Here is an 18336-nt window from a genome sequence, read left to right on the forward strand (position 1 = left end):
GAAACACAAATAACATGATTCACTGAAGAGTTGCAACAATTTTTATTTGAGGTACTTCTCAAAGGTTTCTGGAGTAGTTCATTGCTGTTGACATCATTAAATGTGAGTACCCTAGAATTAAGTACCATTTTGTTGCAATGCATAAGTACCAACAACTTTACTACAATACGGCCCAATAAATACCCAATAAAATTAAAATTAAATTGCTTGATGGATTAAGTGTGTTCTTTTAATGTTCAGGGGTCCAACATCAAGCGGCACCAATCATGCATCTTAATAACTTCTTAGAGTTTGGTCTTAATAGTAATTAGCTGTTGCAGTAGGTACTGTAATGTATACCTACACCCATTGAATGTAGTTCCATTACTTTTTATTGCTGCTTTGTTAAAAAAAGCTGGCATACACTACAGAATAAATACATGTTGCAGCCCACCAATTTTTTTATTTTTTTTTCAATTCACATTGGTTGGTTCTAAGACAGCCATGATAAACACAACACTAACTACAGCTCAGGGTTCAATTCATTTCAATTCAGTTTATTTATACAGTATAGTACCAATTCACACCACATGTCATCTTAAGGAACTTTACAGTTCAACCAGATCATACAGTCAAATTGATTAAAAGTTTTCCATCTAAGGAAAATCACTTGATTGCATCGACTCGAAGGCAATCCCTCACACTAAGCACGCTTGTAGTGACAGTGGAGAGGAAAAACTCCCTTTTAACAGGAAGAAACCTCCAACAGAACCAGGCTCTGTGTGAGCGGCCATCTGGTGAGGCCCACTGGGGTTCAAGGAGACAGAAGCAGAGATACAAAAGGCAGCTGTAAAAGGCGGCCCCGTCCAGGAAACACACAGCCAGGTAGATGAGCTCCGAACCAGCTCCCATGCCAGAGGATGAAGAGAGCACTTCCAGCCGGTCACAGTCAGAGAGACAGGACTACACTGAAAAACAGGCCGATCTCCAACATCTATAAAAAAGGTGTTGATGACAGCAGCAGAGCTTATTTTCTCTCCAGGATGGTTTCACAGCCAAACAGGAACAGACCAGGTGAAGCTACTGTGACAAAAAGCAGAAAGCATAACGTTAGAGATTGAACTAACAGATTCTGCACAGTGGGAGAATACAAATAGAATGAAGCAGAATGATGAAAAAGGGGTCGTTATTGTTGTTTTTTCATTATTATTTAAAGCTGTACATTATCAAACCTGTTATCAAACATTAATAAAGTAGTTATCAACCTACTGCTAGTTTGCCTCTTGAAGTTCTATAAGCTTTATTGTAGTACTTGCATTGTGTGCGGACATGCTTTGCTGATAAGAGATGAACATAAATAGTAACAGTTCCACTCTTGTAGATTCCTAAGGTCGTTGTAAAGAGGGAATAAAGCTCACAATAATTTTAAAGACATTGTTGAATAACTTGCAGTGTTTCTTCAATCAGTTGGCCATGGAGACTTCCTGAAGCTCTTAACAAGACTGAAAAAATATTTTAATTATGTTTAGCCCAGAAAGAAAAGTTTGGTAACCCCCTGCAAAGAGCTTGAGAAGCCTTCTATTGTTCAAAAGTACCCGTAAATTGATGCATCATACTGATGGAATAGAAAATGCATTGTTGAGCAAATATATTTCTGATAATGAAAAAATAGGGCTTGTAAATTTTTGCTAACATTGTTTTTTTGTTGTTGTTTGACAGGCTATTCTTTCCATAAAAAGCTTATAAAAATACCTCTTTGTGAAGTTTATTTAAAAAAAATGTGCACACTCAAGTACCAGTGTATCGTATTCATGTTAATTATGGCTACTGCCTCAGTTATTCAATGAAGCTGTTATTTCTACAAGTCATCAGTACCTCACTGGATAAACCTGTTGTTCAGAGAAGAGCTTTGCCAGCAAGCCAGTGGGAGATTTCTAGGGCTGTGAGTGCTCCTGCATTTGGATTAGCACATTTATTTTTGATTTTGAGAACTGAGTGAAACTGCGTGATCTGTTAGAACCCTGAATTCGGTTCAAATCCATGGAGCGTTTTGATGAGAATTACTGAGTGAATGTGTCCAGATTTAAGGGACAGATTTTACTTCAGCTGCAGAGTTTGACAGAATTATGCAAAAAACAAAAATCATAATTAAATGCCTGTCATGTTTTCTTTCCAGAGTAGTTTAGATGTATAACATTTTAAAGACATTTCTTCCTCCAAGTTACAGATGTTAGGATTTCATTACTCTCCATTATGTTTACTTTCCTTCTCTAGTCCTTCCTTACAGAGCCCAAGGCTGCAGCCAGTGACCAATTTTCAGAATGTGCATCCATTCATTTTCTTCCTGCATGTTGCAAAAGATCCCAAATATAGTTAACAGGGGAGTAGCTCTGTCTTGTTATTTTGATTATTTTTAACCGCACCAACAGTTTGAAAAAAATGTTTCAGCTAAAGGCTTCACATCCTTTATGCAATGAAAGCAATTTTTATTTTATTCTTTTCAGTTAAGTTAGATTGTTTAATGCGTGAAAAGTTTAATATTGTGAATCTGACAAGTTCTCCTTGTATTCTTTTTATTTTTTGAGGTAGGTTCTTTAACTAGTAGACAGTGATTGATGTGTAGTTCAGAGCAACTTTAGTGTTTAATCATTTTATCTTTCAGTCTTATCAGTAAAAATAACAATGATCAGTTCATTTTGACATGCAAACAGTTGGATTTATTATTTTGTTATGTTTTCTTTACTCTGAAATGTTCTCATTTTCCTTCTTTTTGTAAAAATGTGTAATTACAACAGTTTTATACATCAATAGCCCCACATGACCTAGGTATTATAAAAAAAAAAAAAAAAAAACAAGTAGAGGTTGCCAAAATCAGCATTTTTATATGCACAATTTTCATGCTTGTGAAAAGACAGGATATTTTGAACCATGGCTCACTCATTGTTCTTTTATCCTGTAAATATAAATCAGGTTGACTCTTAGCATTTCGGTTTGGAAATTGCAACACCTTTTATTTTTAAATCCTTCCATTCTATTTTAGAATGGAAGATTCTTTTCATATCATTTTATAATGTCAGACATCGGCAATAAACTTGCACTGTGACCAAAAAATTTTACTTTCGTTGTCTCTTCAGGAGACCATGTTCCAGAAATGGTGGTCAGCTCTGATACTGATTTTCAAAGCTGATAGAGGAGGCTTACGACTGCCAGTCCTCCCCAACAAGTGACACTGTCATTAACCTCGTGGTTATGTTTAAATTATAAATTTTGTTAAATTATATATATATATATATTATTTTTTTATTTATTTTTTTTTTTTTTTCAGGTTTTGAGGTTTGGTGCTAGTGAGTTCTCTCAAACCATTTTATTGTCCCACAGTACCACTTTACTTTATCATCCAAAACATGCAGTTCGATCCAAACGGATTTTTTTTTTTTTTAATTTAAAGATGCTCTATGAAAATAAGAACGTTTCTTTTTTGTTTTTGCTTTTTCCTCCTTGTCTGAAAAAACAAAAGAAAAAAAAACAGATCCTTCCCTGTGTAGTTCAATTGGACCAACATTGCTTCAACTTACAAAAAATGAAAACTTTTTTCTTCTTTAAATTCCACAGTTTGCACACATTTCCTAAAAACTCTTAAAATCCAAGAAAACAAGCTAATGACACTCAGTAAAAAGTAGGAAACAACAAAGAACAGATCTAAATCCAACAGAAAGCTAAAACAAACTCCTTATTGGGCAAGTAAAACATTAAACCAACATTTAACTGAGCCAATGCCCAGACACAAATAAAGAAAGGTACAGCCTTATCTGTAAAGTGGTTGGAGTTATCCAGGAGCCGGTGCCGTCCTTTAAGCCTTGATGATGGTTGTAGCAGAGAGGGAGAGCAACAGTCCATGGCTGCTGCAGTTTGGGGAGAAAGGGGAGCAAGGTTGCCTGGCTTTCAGTCTGTTTGCAGCAGGGAAGTGCAGGCTGCATTAAGATTCTCTCCAAGAGGGAACCAAACAGGACTTCTGATGGCAGCTCAGCTCTCAGTGGCTTGAAGCTCAAGGGAAGGGCAGACTGCACAGGCACTTCTCACAACAGCTGGGTCTCTGCTTGGTGCGATGAAAGGGTTTGAGCAGAGGCTACCACTCTCTATAGTTTGCAGTTAAAGAGAATGAGGGGTCACAATTGAATCGAATTGAGCATTGGGCCTCATGCAACAACATTTCTCTTATCTTCTCAGACCATGGGCTCCTACGAGTCAGTGAACGTTCCTAACTTCAGAAAACAATGCCAAACGATCCTCACAAATGCGATGCATTCCACCTGTGCGTATTCTACCTCGCTAGCATGAGAGTTTCATATCTGCTTAATTACTTCCCTAATAATCCCATATAAGGCTACAACTTTCAGCGCTTGACAGACAGTATTCATTCACAAAAATGGCATTGAAGACCAAAGAAGAGAGGCTTTAACAGTCTGGAGATCTAAGTTCTCTTGACTGAAAGTTGAGCTGCAGAATTAAAGGATTAGGAAAATCCAAGCACCCAGGATTAATTCACTAGAGCTTAAATGCCATGGTTGCTCTGTTATAGAAACAAAACTAAGAATTATTTGATCCAAAAATTATGTCAAAAACATTTCTAGCAAAAGCCGGACCGTCAATGAAAACTACAGCTGGAAGCAAGAGGTTCGTCATTAACACGACACAACATTCTGCAAAATCTCCTTTAATGCACACATAAACATGCACTGTATATCTTCAAACCATGTCTGTCATCCTTTGTTTATACTCTTTATCTTTTTTACAGTATATTACTAATAAGCATAAACATGTTAATGTCAAAACTCTGATTGGACGAATTCAAACAGACCAAAACTCAAAAATTCCACATTTTGTGATATAACAAACCCAAGGTGGCAACCAGAAGTGAACTGAATGCATGTTATACTGTTTCACGCAGCAGAATGGTGCTGAAATACAGGTATTTGCTGAACTTTCTATCCTATTTCTGTTCAAGATGTTATTTAAATGGTAGCTTGATCTGTCTTAGAGCTCACCGACTGTTCTTTCTTTTAATGAAACAACAAATCAAATCAGTGTCCCCTGGATACCGACATGCCAGCTGTTGGTGAAGTGATAAAAACTGAATAGAAATGTAATTTATAATTCCAGAGTAGCATAATAGATATTCATTTAGCCAAATAAAATGAACAATTGCCTCTAAGTACTATAGTAACAAATGTAGCCATTTAGTTAAAAACTAAGTTTTGATTACAACTGACTGTTCATAAAATTTGTTAATATCTGAGATTAGAAATATGAGAAAAATTGTAAATGCGGCATTTTCTCCTAATCACACATACGGATGACTTAAACAATTTGTTTGTAGGAACACTTCTTGCATAAGAACCATTTTTCCTAGCTTTCCTTTGATCCATAGCTATCAGCTCGATGAGATGTGGTCATTTTGTTTCTGTGATGGAGGAAGTGACAGCTTGTTTTTTGTATTTTGCTTGGTAAAAGCAAATTCAATTAAATTTTAACTCTAAAGACTTTCTTCTACTCAAAGTATTTATCCTGGGGCTTCCCCTTTAGTCTGATAACAGAGGTGGTTCTTCTTGGCACGCTTGACCGAGGCGGCAATCAAGACTCTGATGATGTTCCATTTTGGCTCTAAGCTTACAAGCTCTGTCTTCAAAGGGAATAAGAGAAGTGGTCTGAGGGATTCAGCCGGCGAAGGTTCACCAATGTGTTGGAAAATAGCTATGTTTCTTCCTCTCCAGAGCAGCGACATAGGGACAGATGGTGGTTGTTGTCCTTAAATGATCTCTGGTATTCTGTCAGACCTGAAATGCATGCTGGGAGCTGAAGTTTGTTTTACAGTGTTCTGGCATAAAACTCTTCTAAGTGAATTCACCTCAGACAATTAGAAGAGGCCTATTTTATCTTATTAAACCCTCTTTCCACCTTTAACTAGAATCTTCACATTGTTATTTTCTTTTATTCTTATGCTGATATGAACATGTTGTCCAAAACCCATTCACCTCAGAGACACAGAACTGGACTGCTTCCAAAACACTTTGGCGAGTGGCGACTTCATGTTCTAGTAGTTCTTATGCATATAATGTAATAAATCAGAAAGAGGACCCAATATTCAACCAGATATCAACAACATTGTTGAAGAGGTTTGAATCTGTATTTGATGGGAAGGTGAGAAAAGTTGATCAGAGGTTAAAAACCTGGTCAGTTTTCAGAAATCAGAAAACTCTGAATATTTCGATGAGGATAAAGCAAAGGCATGTTATTCATGAGGCAAGAGTAAGGTCACAATAAGGCGTGGAACACTAGACATCTACACACTGTAAGGCTGTTAAATAAGTTGACAACAGTAAATGATTTGAGGTCTCTTAAATAGACAGGAAAGCAGGTAGTAAGCATGAGCACTGATGAGAAGGGGTTAAGCTGTAGAGAACATGAGGAGAATGAGTAATAATGATCCCAGGAGCAGAGCTGAATATAAACAAACCAGTCAGTTTGCCAGCAGCAACACATATAAATGTTAAAGTAGATGAATCTGGGCCATAAGGAATATTAAAAGTTTACCCAAAGATGATTAAATGATGTTCACAATTTCCCTTTTAATATCATGGCTGATTAATTTTGTTTTGGTAGTAAAGTCTGTTTTATGTCTGCCTCCAATTTATGAAAACTTTTTACAATAACTAAGCAGTTGTTGATCAATCACATATAGTCTATTGTATGTAACACAAGCCCAGTTCTTTTTTGTACATTTATTTAAACAAAATGTGCTGACATATATCTGGTTGGAAGAGGCAGCAGCCTGTAATCGACCAAGAGAAAGATAAGTAGGGGGACGATTCAAAAACGGTTAAAAAGACTTTGTAATACGAAGTGGGAAGAGATGGCTGGTGGCACAATAAAGGAGATGGAATGCTGGAATTGCTGTATGCATGACTGGGAGAAGCTGAGATTAGACCTTGTGGAAAGTTCAGCAGCTTTTGCAGTGTTGGAGGAAGCAGAGTGTCTTCAGAGTTTCCTCTCTTCCTACTCTGTTTAGGACTCAGAGCCCTTAGTCTGTTTTTATATTTTTATTTTTTTTATATTTTCCTGACCTTCACATTACATTGAAAAATGATTTAGATTCTGTTACTTACCTTATTGTTATAATGATTGTTGTTGTTTATCTAAACATTTTATTAAAACATTAGACTTGTAAAGGTAAAATGTGTTGTAAAATCTTAAAAAACAGTTAAATATGGATATAAACACTATCCATATTCAACAAAGAAACATTAATACAGTTAATTAGATTTGCAGCTGGGCGTTAACTAAATAAATGAGACCATCAGTGAGATGATTGCCTGATTTTTAACTCTGTAATTTTCAATTTTAAATGCTAGTCACGTCAGGTCAAATACAGTTGTAATTATGTAGGTCTAGTCATAAATGAGATTAAGTTGTTTAATAAGCCAACAGCACTTTAATGTGTATTCTGTACAAGTTCCTGAACTATTCGAAAGCATTTTCTGAGTTGCTCACCTTTATTATAGGCCTAAAAAAAAATTTTGCTGGTTAAAAACCTCTGTGGCAGTTGGCCAAAAACATTGACTTCCGACCCTTTTTAGTAGTTGCAAAATTGCATTAATTCACAAAATCTGTGTGCATTAAATTCAAAGTAGGGGCTTTAGATATTTACTGCTAAGGTTTTCATTATTTTGGCATCTATCGAAACATATAGTAATTTTGTTAATCATAACCAATTTAAAAAAAAAGGGGAGGTTTTAATTAGGGGTGGGTATTGCCAAAGAAGTCACGATTCGATTCAAATCACGATTCACAGGCCACGATGCGATTCTATCACGATGCATCACGATACTTGAATTATTGCGATGCATTGCAATATTTTCTCCTCCATGTTTTGTTTTTGAAGGACTCTGCACAGTATCCCGCGGCCGGAAATGCTTGTGACACAAGGCAGCATGTGTCAACACATTTGCAGCGACATCTACTGGACTGGAAGTTGTATTACACTTGTTTTTGGCTGATGTTCGCCAACATTCAGGCAATTTTATTTATTCATTTTTTAAATTAATATTCAATACTTGGCGTCAAGCATCGATGCAGTAGATCACGAAAATTAGAATCACGATGCATCATCATGACGATTATTTTGCACACCCCTAGTTTTAATACAGTTAAGCGACTCAGGCAAAAAATAAAAAATAAAAATGATCAGGTACAATTGGCTTGTTGATTGGTCAATCCAATATAGGGCTTTAAAAAAATGTTAAAAAATAGATTTTGTAATAATCATTTTTAAAAAGTTAAATAAATGTCTTTTAAAATAAAGTATTAAAAAAGTAAAAAACTCAAAACTGATACATAGTAACTTAAACCCAGTGTGATCCAATCTGTTACATTATCATACTGTTTTTGAAATGTCTAAATAAAGTATCTCAAGTAGCACTTATGCCTTTTACGTTATGGTAGATCACTAAGGGCTCACATAGTATCAGTTTTATGAATTAAACTGAGTGTTTGAACAGTATTGCTGTAAATTTGTCTCAACATGATGCTATCGAATGTAATGGACAATGCCTTAAGGGTATCATCTAGATAGGAAATGTAATGTGACTAACATTAGTAGACTTTGTAGATGCATATTAATCACAATTTATATCCCAATACATTCACCCAGAGGTGACCAGTGAAGCATGCAGTTGAGCCTGATGAGAGACGTCTTAGAGAGCAAGGGTTATAGTAGTGCCACGAGGCTTCAGGGTGTGTGGCACAGCACAGAGATGGATGAATAAAATGGAGAAGGTCTTCTGTCCAGGATGCCCTGTAGAATCTCCTCCAGATCCTTCTTTCAAACAGGCCTTTTCAGCCTCCTATTCAAAAAACAGTAATTGCATCATTTTTCAAGCCCCTTGCTTCTGTCTGCCTGTGAAGTTGGCCCCATTAATCAAACTAATGGAGAAGTAAGTGATTTCAAAATATAGGCTTTGATCATGCACCCCCCTCTTCTTTCCAACAACTCCGCCCGCTCAGCTTTAGGATCCCATCTCCTCCCTTCCTCCCTTTTTGTCTTTGTCTCAAAGTCCTCCCTCTGCTGTTTACTTTATAATGTATGGAAAGGAGAAGGAAGAATGAAGAAGGGAATCACAAACTATGTTTTTTCTTTGATACTGTACATCTGATGAGGCGCAAGAGCTATACTTGTACATGCTAGGGCATAGCTGTGGCTTATCTAGCTTAAAACTATTTCCTGATATAGCAGATAGTTAAACTAAATATATAAGCTTTGGAAATGGTCAGTCTAAAATCATTGTGGCCTATTAACAGACGGTATGCCCCAGAAAGTCACAGTTCAGACACATTTATTGATCCTGATGAGCCTGATTAAATTAAATTGCACCCCAGGTGTAATGAAAAGCTTGTGCCTGCTATAAAGCAGGATAGACATTATTGAGGTTGCTACCAGAGCACTGACAGAAATTTTATTCTTTACCATCGGAGCCAAACAACTACCCAGGAAAACATGCTCTCCTTTTAGGTGGCACTTGTGTGCTTGTTACCATTTTAATTGCTCTAAATTGGATTTGTTTCCTTTTTTCAGGTGTTACCTACAGTACTGTATGTCTAATAATAGCCTAAGACTGTGTTTTATCAGGAGTTTGTGAACAGGGGGGAAAAAAATGAAGGGAATTTGCGATTTGCAACTCCTGTACATGTATTAAAGCAAATTGCGCTGAAAGTGCCCATAAAACAGGCAAAGCTTATTGAACTAGGAATGCTTTGAATATGTCATTGTTCCAAAAATTGAAACCCATGAAAAGAATATTGCACTATATTAATTTTATCATCCATCTTTAAAACCCCACCTTATGCTAATGGAGGGGTTTCACTTCTCATATGATACATTGTCAGGGGCTTCAATGCCCCTGGGAGGGTCACCCAAGGCAAACAGGCTCTAGTTCATGTGTCACAGAAAGAGGTGTTCTGCCCTATGCAACTAAAATACTGAGGCACGCAATGTCACTCCATATGGCAGAGCCGAGACATCACCCTAGAGCCATGCCTGGGGTTAGAAATTATCGGCAAGCGACTGAAAAAAAAATAAAAAATGGCGCTGCGCAAGCAGCAGCCTGTTACGTTGGCACCTTTTCTTCCTTTGGCACCTTCTTCTTCTCTTTGACTATTTTAGCTGATGTAACAAGTACATTTCTCCACATAGGCCTATAGCAATAGCCGGGCCGTGAAGAGCAAGCAGTATGATGTGTGGATTGGACAAAAAATAATGACACACCCTAATAGACAGACTTATAGATTTCACTAAGATATAAGAACCTACCCAAAAGGTTTTTTTGGCTCATCTCTACTATTTTGATGTGTATGTGAAAACACTGTAAAAATGTTGTGTGACTGCTCTGCTAAATCCAGAGTAGACATATAATTTATTTTATTTCCAACATTTATACATACACAAAGAGAAGAGAAAAAACAGTGAAACTATTTGCACATACAATAGAAATACAGTAGCTTAGTTAGAAAATATGCTTAATTCTCAACCACATAATAGACATTTATAAAATACACAAGATATACATTTTCCAAGTATCCGTATGAATATATAATCACAAAATTGAATATACTCTGCATATATATCCTTGTAAAGTGAAATCATAAAAGGTATCCCCATAAATAAATATATACAATACATACCACATACTAAGTTAGTGACAGTATAACAATCAACCGTTTTTTATTATAGATTTATCTCTCAATGTCCTCTGTTACATACTTTCTCTTCCATGTATTTGTTTAAAAAATATATTTTTTTGTACCTTTCTTTAAATACATTTACATTAGTACAGTGTTTTGTTTTATTTCTGTTTCGTCACGCACGCACATGGTTCTCTAAATCATGTTTTGGAGGTACATTATTTCCTCATGGTAAATCATGTTAAAGGTTAAGTCTAGTTTGACAGTTGTTTACTATAGGATACTTTTGCTTTAAGTACGGCATCAATGCTTTGTGACATTGCTTTGTGATACAATTCTTCTGTTGCTACAGTGTTCAAGGTGGTCTGGATACTTTATTTACTGTGCAGTTTAGCTCATCTTTTTCTTGCGAACAATTTATGCATGTCTAGGGGCTTTGGATTTGGCCTAGTTGATTGTCAGTCAAGCGCGGTGATTACTGGTAATTAATTCAGGTGTATGTGGTTTCAGCAATCCGTCTGGAAATTGAAATCAGTATTTTTAGAAAGCTTGTCCCAAGAGGAAAGCATCGTCTTCTGAAATTCCTGGTAAACTAATATTCTGAGTTGGGACTTGTCACAATGAAGCATCACCTGCAAATGATATGGCCCCCTCTATCATCGCTGATTTTTTAAACTGGACCTTAATCACCTTTGATTGTTGATGGAGTCTCTTAATGTTCAGATAAAATACAATATTTACTTTTATCCCAAAAAAAAAAAAAAAGAAAAACTTGGACTAAAGACCTAAGTTTCTGTATTTTCCTTTCTTACCCAGTTAGATGCTACTGACAAAGTCTCTGGTTAAAGAGTTGTTTGACACGAGAAATATTACATTTTAGCACATATCCTAAGGATGTACTAAATATGTTTTGCAGCTCCTGCATTGCATTAAGTTTCACTGAATGCCTTAGTTCCATGTTACTTGTGAAATCCTTTTGTTTTCCTTCCATTTTACCCACTGTGATATAGTGCACTTCAAAAGGCAACTTAATCAGCAATGACTAAAGAGCTCATGCTTGTTTTGGAAGATGCAGCCACCGTCTGTTAACCAGCTGCCATGTCATTGTGTGAGCTACCCATTGCCATAGAAAAACATTTCTTTGTTGGGTATATTTAGATTGGTTCTTTGTGATATTGAAAAAATTCTGCTTATCTTTATTTAAACTATTGAACTACTATAAAGTCATATTCAGAAAGAGTACAGATCCCTCTGTGAATGCATAGAGGCTGTTGTTTCAAATAAATTCAAAAGGAGTCAAAGTTTGTATGTAGTGTTCATTTAGTGAGATGCACTTGTATTTGATTCATACAAGTTAGATTTGATTTCCTGAAATAGGAACAAATCTGGAAATCTATTTTCTAAGAGCTGTTTGGAATTTTCCATTGGGTATTTGGCATTTTGTCCCAATTCTGTAAAGATTTTTCAATATCTAGTTGAAGGATGTATTACCACTGATTCCTCTTTTTTCCTATTTCCTGGAAAAGCATTCTCAAAATGGAATGATTCTCATTTCCTCCATCCAAATATACATCCTTCTGCTCAAACAACTCAATTTCAGTCTCATCCAACCCACAAATTGACATCCTGAAAGTTTCTGGCATCATCCAGTTGCGCTTTGGCCTGTTTTGGTCAAATTCAATTCTCATTCATCAGCATCCTTGGAAACCAGCCTGTCGAGGTGATTGCATGAGTGCCCAACTTAAGATAAAAATGCCACAATTGCTGAGATTCATCAGGATAGTCTTCTTAGGTACCCCAAACTCTAAGGCCATCCTTGGAAGGGCTGCCTTATAAAAGAGGCTGTAACACTTTTTTATGTGGCAGTTCAATTAAATGTCCAGCTATGCACAAAAGGTTTACGTTTAAATTATCAGAATTGTACTGGCACAACTAGATCACTCCATCGTGTTTACGCCTAGCATTAAAGATCAGTTACACAGTATCTAAAAATCACTTTCACTAAAAATTATAATAGAAAATTGTTTCATATTGAAGAAAGTTTGTGAATATGTTTTATCCTTTTATTTTGTATTAATCTTTTAAAATCATTTTGACATAAAACACATTTTCCCCCAGCAGGATATATCTTGTAGGAGTATAGTATATCTGAACATTCTTATCAGAAGCAGCGTCATCATTACCACCTCTTCTTTTCTTCCTCCTCTTTAAACCTCCCTTGATGATGGTGGTGTTCTGGCATCAACGTCATGTCAAAACCTTAAACTTTCACACTCCCACTCTCTTCTGCACCTCTCGGTTTCCCACGATGCTATAAGAAGACGTGTCTCATACTGTTCTCGATTAATTAGACTGAGATTCAAGGCGATCTTTGCCCCAGATAACCTCCTACAATTGTTCTGATACATTATTGTCTGTTTACTTTGCTTGCCCATTTATGCTACTTAGTTTTGATCAATGAGGGCGTTTGGGGGCATTGAAACTTTGTTCCTTATATCCAATGTTCAAATGCTTAAAATATTACCTACATTTTTCTTGAGAAATACAGGAATGTAGATCTATTAGATACATTCTGTATATTTCAATTAAAATAAAAAAGTATTTTAGGAGGTTTTAGAAAACAATTCACCACCATAATGTACTCTGTCTAATATGCATATTTGTCATTTTGTTTTGGCATTTGCTACTTTGTTGTAGTACTGTATGGTCTTTGTAGTCTCATTCTGTGTACCCAGGCTTTTTCACTTCAAACTGTTCCTATTTGCTGCTCTAAAGAACATAGGCAGTATGAGCTTACTTTTATACTGGAAGAAAGAAAGCCATAAGCCAAAACATAAGTTTTGGCATAGTTTTTGATTTTCTATTACTTACAGTACTTTAATGTTCTCTTCTGAAAACTCTCCCTACCTTACTCACATCAAAGACCATCAATCACTCACCAGCATTGTGGGCAGCTTTCTGAATTGAATTGCAAGGGTAAACATAGACATAGATGGATGAAACAATTCCAATCAAGGTCTGTATCTGTTTATTAAACCACAGTAGTATTTATTACATGCTTTCTTTGAGGCATTAATAGAACTGTTGATAGAAGTCTCAAGAGTCAATTCCTTGTTCCTAGAGATGAAAATTATCAAGTCTCCCTTAGAAAAATGTATTGTACCGTATCTGAAAGGAAGTTTTGGACAGAGGTTTAACTTCAGATTAAAAAGGGTAGAAAGTTTTTTTTTTTTTTTTTTTTCAGAATTGCAGAGACCGTTTTGTTTTTCTTTTCGGGTCCACATTTTGTTCTTTATGTGGCTCTAGAGATGGTGTAACATGTATTTTAAGATATTCTTCGAACTTGCTACCATTTCTCTTCGGGGTGTTTATAGGCAGGATTATTAGTGGAGAGGGGTGTTCTTGGTAGACCACAGGGTTTCCCTTTTGGCTGTCCAGACAATGTGGTTCTGTTTGTGTCTTCATTTTCCGGCCTTTAGGATGAGATTTTACTTTTTCATTAGAGTATTTACAAGGAGACTGAACGTTTCTTTTAGTTGCTTTTTTTTACTGACAGTATGAGGCATCGGAATGAGCTGTCACTCTGATACAAGATGACCTAGACCAAGAGTCTCAACCCCATTGCTTGCAAGCTAACAGTAGCTCTCAAGACCCTTCAAATAGCATTCCAAAGGGTCATTAATATGTAAACTAAAAATTGATTTGTCATTCAGTATTTTTTTTATAAGACAGAGCCAATCAGAAGTCTCGTCTCCTAATTAGACCTCTTCTATTCTTACATCCTACAGAGATAAATATTGTCAGTTAGCTGTCAATTAAACATTTGCAGTTTTCTATTGTCATTAGACTGATATGGGAAATGGTGAGCAGGGGAAGCAGATATCCCTAGCTTGGGCCCAGTGTTAAGAGCAGACTAGAGTGAAAGACTGACTGCAGTACAAGCCAGTGAAAGGCAGAAAATGTATTTGTACTTTTCTCTACGCACAATTATGATATCTATAAATTTGAGGAAGAATGACTGAATGGCTGGCTGATATTTTGGGGCCGATATCAGCATTCTCTTCTTTTGTCTTGGCAATGGCAGATACATACATGAGTTCAAATTCATTATTGACTTTAGCAGCCATGCTACTCCCTCCAATAGCTATATTTTGCTTGATTTGTTGTTAAAGATTTTTTGCTGTTGTTTCAGCTGATACTTGTGTAACATTTGTTTTTATTTATTTATTTTTTTAAATTTTTGTAAAGCAGAAAAATAGGGGCAGAGAGTTAAAATCAAGCACTTTATTTGATACATAGATCTTTGTAGAAATAACGCTTCCAGACCAACTGGCAAAAACCCACCCAACAGTATTATTTGAATTACAGTATCCTAATTCATAATTTAAAAAGCTCTTGGATATTATTATGATCCTCTCTGCCCTCCTCGGTGTCATTTACTCCTTGTAAACATACCCTATATCTGAGGCCTCCTCAATGCTGTAGGACAGTCAGCCTTAAGATCCCCAGCTTGAGGGGCCTAGCACTTAGGTCCCCTAATGGGTCATAAATCATAAGCTTCACAAATCCATGCATTAAAAATACAAAATGATTCAATATCTAAGTATGCTAACATGTTCACATTATGTTAAATTAATTCACATAAGAGTGCATGAGTTTAAATCTAACAAATCCAAAAAGGAAAGAGAGTTTATTGTAATATCAACAAATAAAGTCTTACAAACATTTATTCAAGTTAGCAGGACAAATCTGTGGCGTAAACTGATGGGGTTCAAATTGTCTGGATTTACTTAGTAAATCAAAGACAGATCCCCATAAAGGGATAAACTTTCCTGCAGTTCAGAAGATTTTTAATCTAACTTAAATTTATCAAAGAAAAAGACAGAATGCATCTGACTGGATCCATTTCCACCAATAAGTGATCTAGACTTTTCTATATCTTGAATGCTTTGACTTTAAACTCATCTTGCTGGAGGAACTAGTGACTTACTTTAGAGTTAATAAAAAAAAAATAAAGAAATTAATATATTTATTAGTAATCATGATATTCCATTTATTTTTATTTTTAAAAGTCAGCATTTAAGGAAAATGTAGTATTAAAATTTCTATCTATTGGTTATACCAGCTAATATTAGCCGGTTAATAAATCAAGCTATTGATTTGGCTAACCAGTCTAAATTCACACCCCATGCTCATATTAAAATCAAAATGTAAAATATTAAGAATTTATATAAAGAATTCTCAACAGGTGAAAAAAATATTATATTTTGCTAATCCTTTAGGATGGTGCAGCAAATGACATTGTCTTTTTAAAATCTAACTCAACTTTGCACTCATAGTGAGACACCAGTCAAGTATTTATTTTATATAGGATTAGTTAGATGGTTGACCAAACACCTTCCATCCGTAGTTTGAAGATTTGAGTTCATTTGGGTCATTTTTTTCAACACAGACAATTAAGAATTAGTCCTTTTTTTTGATTTACAAAATAATTTCTCTTTAAGATTAAGACACTTGGATTTAGATGCTTGTTTATAAGTGTGAAAATGAAGAGTGTTGTTTTAAATAAGGAAGAGAACCAAAAATATTGTGACTTAGCTAATTTATTTTGACAAATAATGTAAAGCTTAGATTGGAAAATTCAAAAATTTCTTTAAATTAGTTGAAGGAAAGTTTGAAAATAACATAATACTATTCTACTGAAGCACATTTGGCAACATCATTATAACACTTCCCCAAATACTTCTACACACATTACAATGTTAGCAAGTATAATCATTTCCCCACAAGACTAAGCCCAATGGCTTTTAAGGCCTTGGAAAAGCATTCTCAAAACTGTTTCAGAGCTCTTCAGTTTGTTATGATATTCAAAAGTCACACTAGTTTTAATCCTGTTATTGAATCACATACATACCCTTTACTACATTACAGATCACAGCTACTCTGCTTATAGTCACATGTTTCTTGGTAGTCAAAGAAGAACAAATTCCTGTTTCACACATATCCAGCATGGAAATTATCGTAGCATCTGGGTTACACAAAAATTGATGTGGCAGTCACACTTCACATCTTACTCCAGCAATAAGAAGTAATCGTCTAAAAAAATCTGGGGGAAACACAGTATATTATCACTGTTCTTTCAGCTTTTGGTACTTTTTATCTCTCACTCTGTATTATCAGAAGCTATTTAACCTGAAAGTTGGCTGAAAAAAAGTTTTTATATATGGCTACATAGTGAATACATAATAAATACAAACACTGTATTCCAACTCCTGACAATTTTATAGTTAATGTTAGTAGGTTAAAGTGGCAACTGGTGTATATCCTAATCCATATGGTTTCCTAAATACTCTGGAAAAGTATGGTATTTAAATGGTGTTTCATGAATCTTCCTTCCTTCCTTCCTTCCTTCCTTCCTTCTATAAACATACTTTCTATGCTCCTTTGATACTTCACATCTCATCAGCCCTTCACATAGCTCTAAAACATTCACAGCATCCTAACATCTTTCTTTGGATTCTTTCTGTGAACTTCATCTCAGCTCTTACCACTGTCTTGACAAAAACGTGCCCCACTGATCCTCAACCCTTGCACTCTGCAGGGTTGCATTCTCAGCCCTGCCCTCTTAACTCTCTTCATACATGACTGCTCAGCCATTGACCTCTCAAACATAGTTGTGAAGTTTGAGCATGAGGCCACTGTTGTGGGTCTGATATCTAACAATAATGAGACCTACTACAGACAAGGGTCCACAGTCTGACACAGTGATGTATCAAGAACAGGCTTAGATTGAACTCCAATGAGATCAAAGAGGTCATGGTGGACTACGGGAGACTTAAGAGGACTGAACACCTCGAATCTGCAAACAGGTGCAGGAGGTGCAAACAGGAGGTGGTGGAGCTTGTGTTCAGAAAAAAAGTCCGTAGTTCCTCTGACCTCTCCTGGAATTAGAAAACTTCCCACTTGGTGAAAAAGGGTCAACAATGGTTCTTCTTTATCAGAATTTAATTGAACTGGATTGAAATGAAAATATCTGGGGCTGAATTAAACGATAATATTCTTTCTAATCTCCTGAGACATCTCTTGTCATTGCTTCGTCTGTTTTATGTTGGGTGTGGTACATAGCCTTTCACCAAAACACAGTGATTCTTTATTTTCACCCATTCATCCATGCAACTCAACTATATCCAATAAAATCATATTGAAATATTGTAAATTATGATGTGCAAACAGTGAGCTGTGTTGGCACTGTGTTGGTACTCTGCCCAGGACATCAGAGCTCTACCACACTAAAAAGGACCTTCAATGATTGAATGAGTCACTCACCTACAACACTCAGAGTCATCTGCCAGCATTGACTCCATATTCAGTACTGCTCTGTCTGCTCCTTGAAATGATCCAATGCCTCTCCTTAGTAGTCATTCTTAGACAGAGTTAGGATGTTTAGTGCAAATTTATATTTGGATTTTAAATTTTAATATCTGCTTAATTGTATTGCTTCAGATCTGCTAATAGCATTGTAATTTTATATAAATGTGTGGACATTGGATTCATTGAGTCACTATATTAACTTCTTTAATGGTTGTAAAATAGACTTGGTGCATGGTTCATAAAATCATTAGG

At 35.8% G+C, this 18336-nt stretch overlaps 1 protein-coding gene across 2 annotated transcripts in view; it reads left to right on the forward strand.

Moving 5' to 3' along the window:
- grid1 (glutamate receptor, ionotropic, delta 1) overlaps positions 1-18336 on the forward strand; it is a 344889-nt gene that overhangs the window by 255231 nt on the left and 71322 nt on the right. The gene's annotated exons all lie outside the window — the stretch shown is intronic.

The sequence above is a fragment of the Cyprinodon variegatus genome, unplaced genomic scaffold (assembly GCF_000732505.1).
Source record: "Cyprinodon variegatus isolate N-32 unplaced genomic scaffold, C_variegatus-1.0 Scaffold106, whole genome shotgun sequence".
NCBI classification, from domain to species: Eukaryota; Metazoa; Chordata; class Actinopteri; order Cyprinodontiformes; family Cyprinodontidae; genus Cyprinodon; species Cyprinodon variegatus.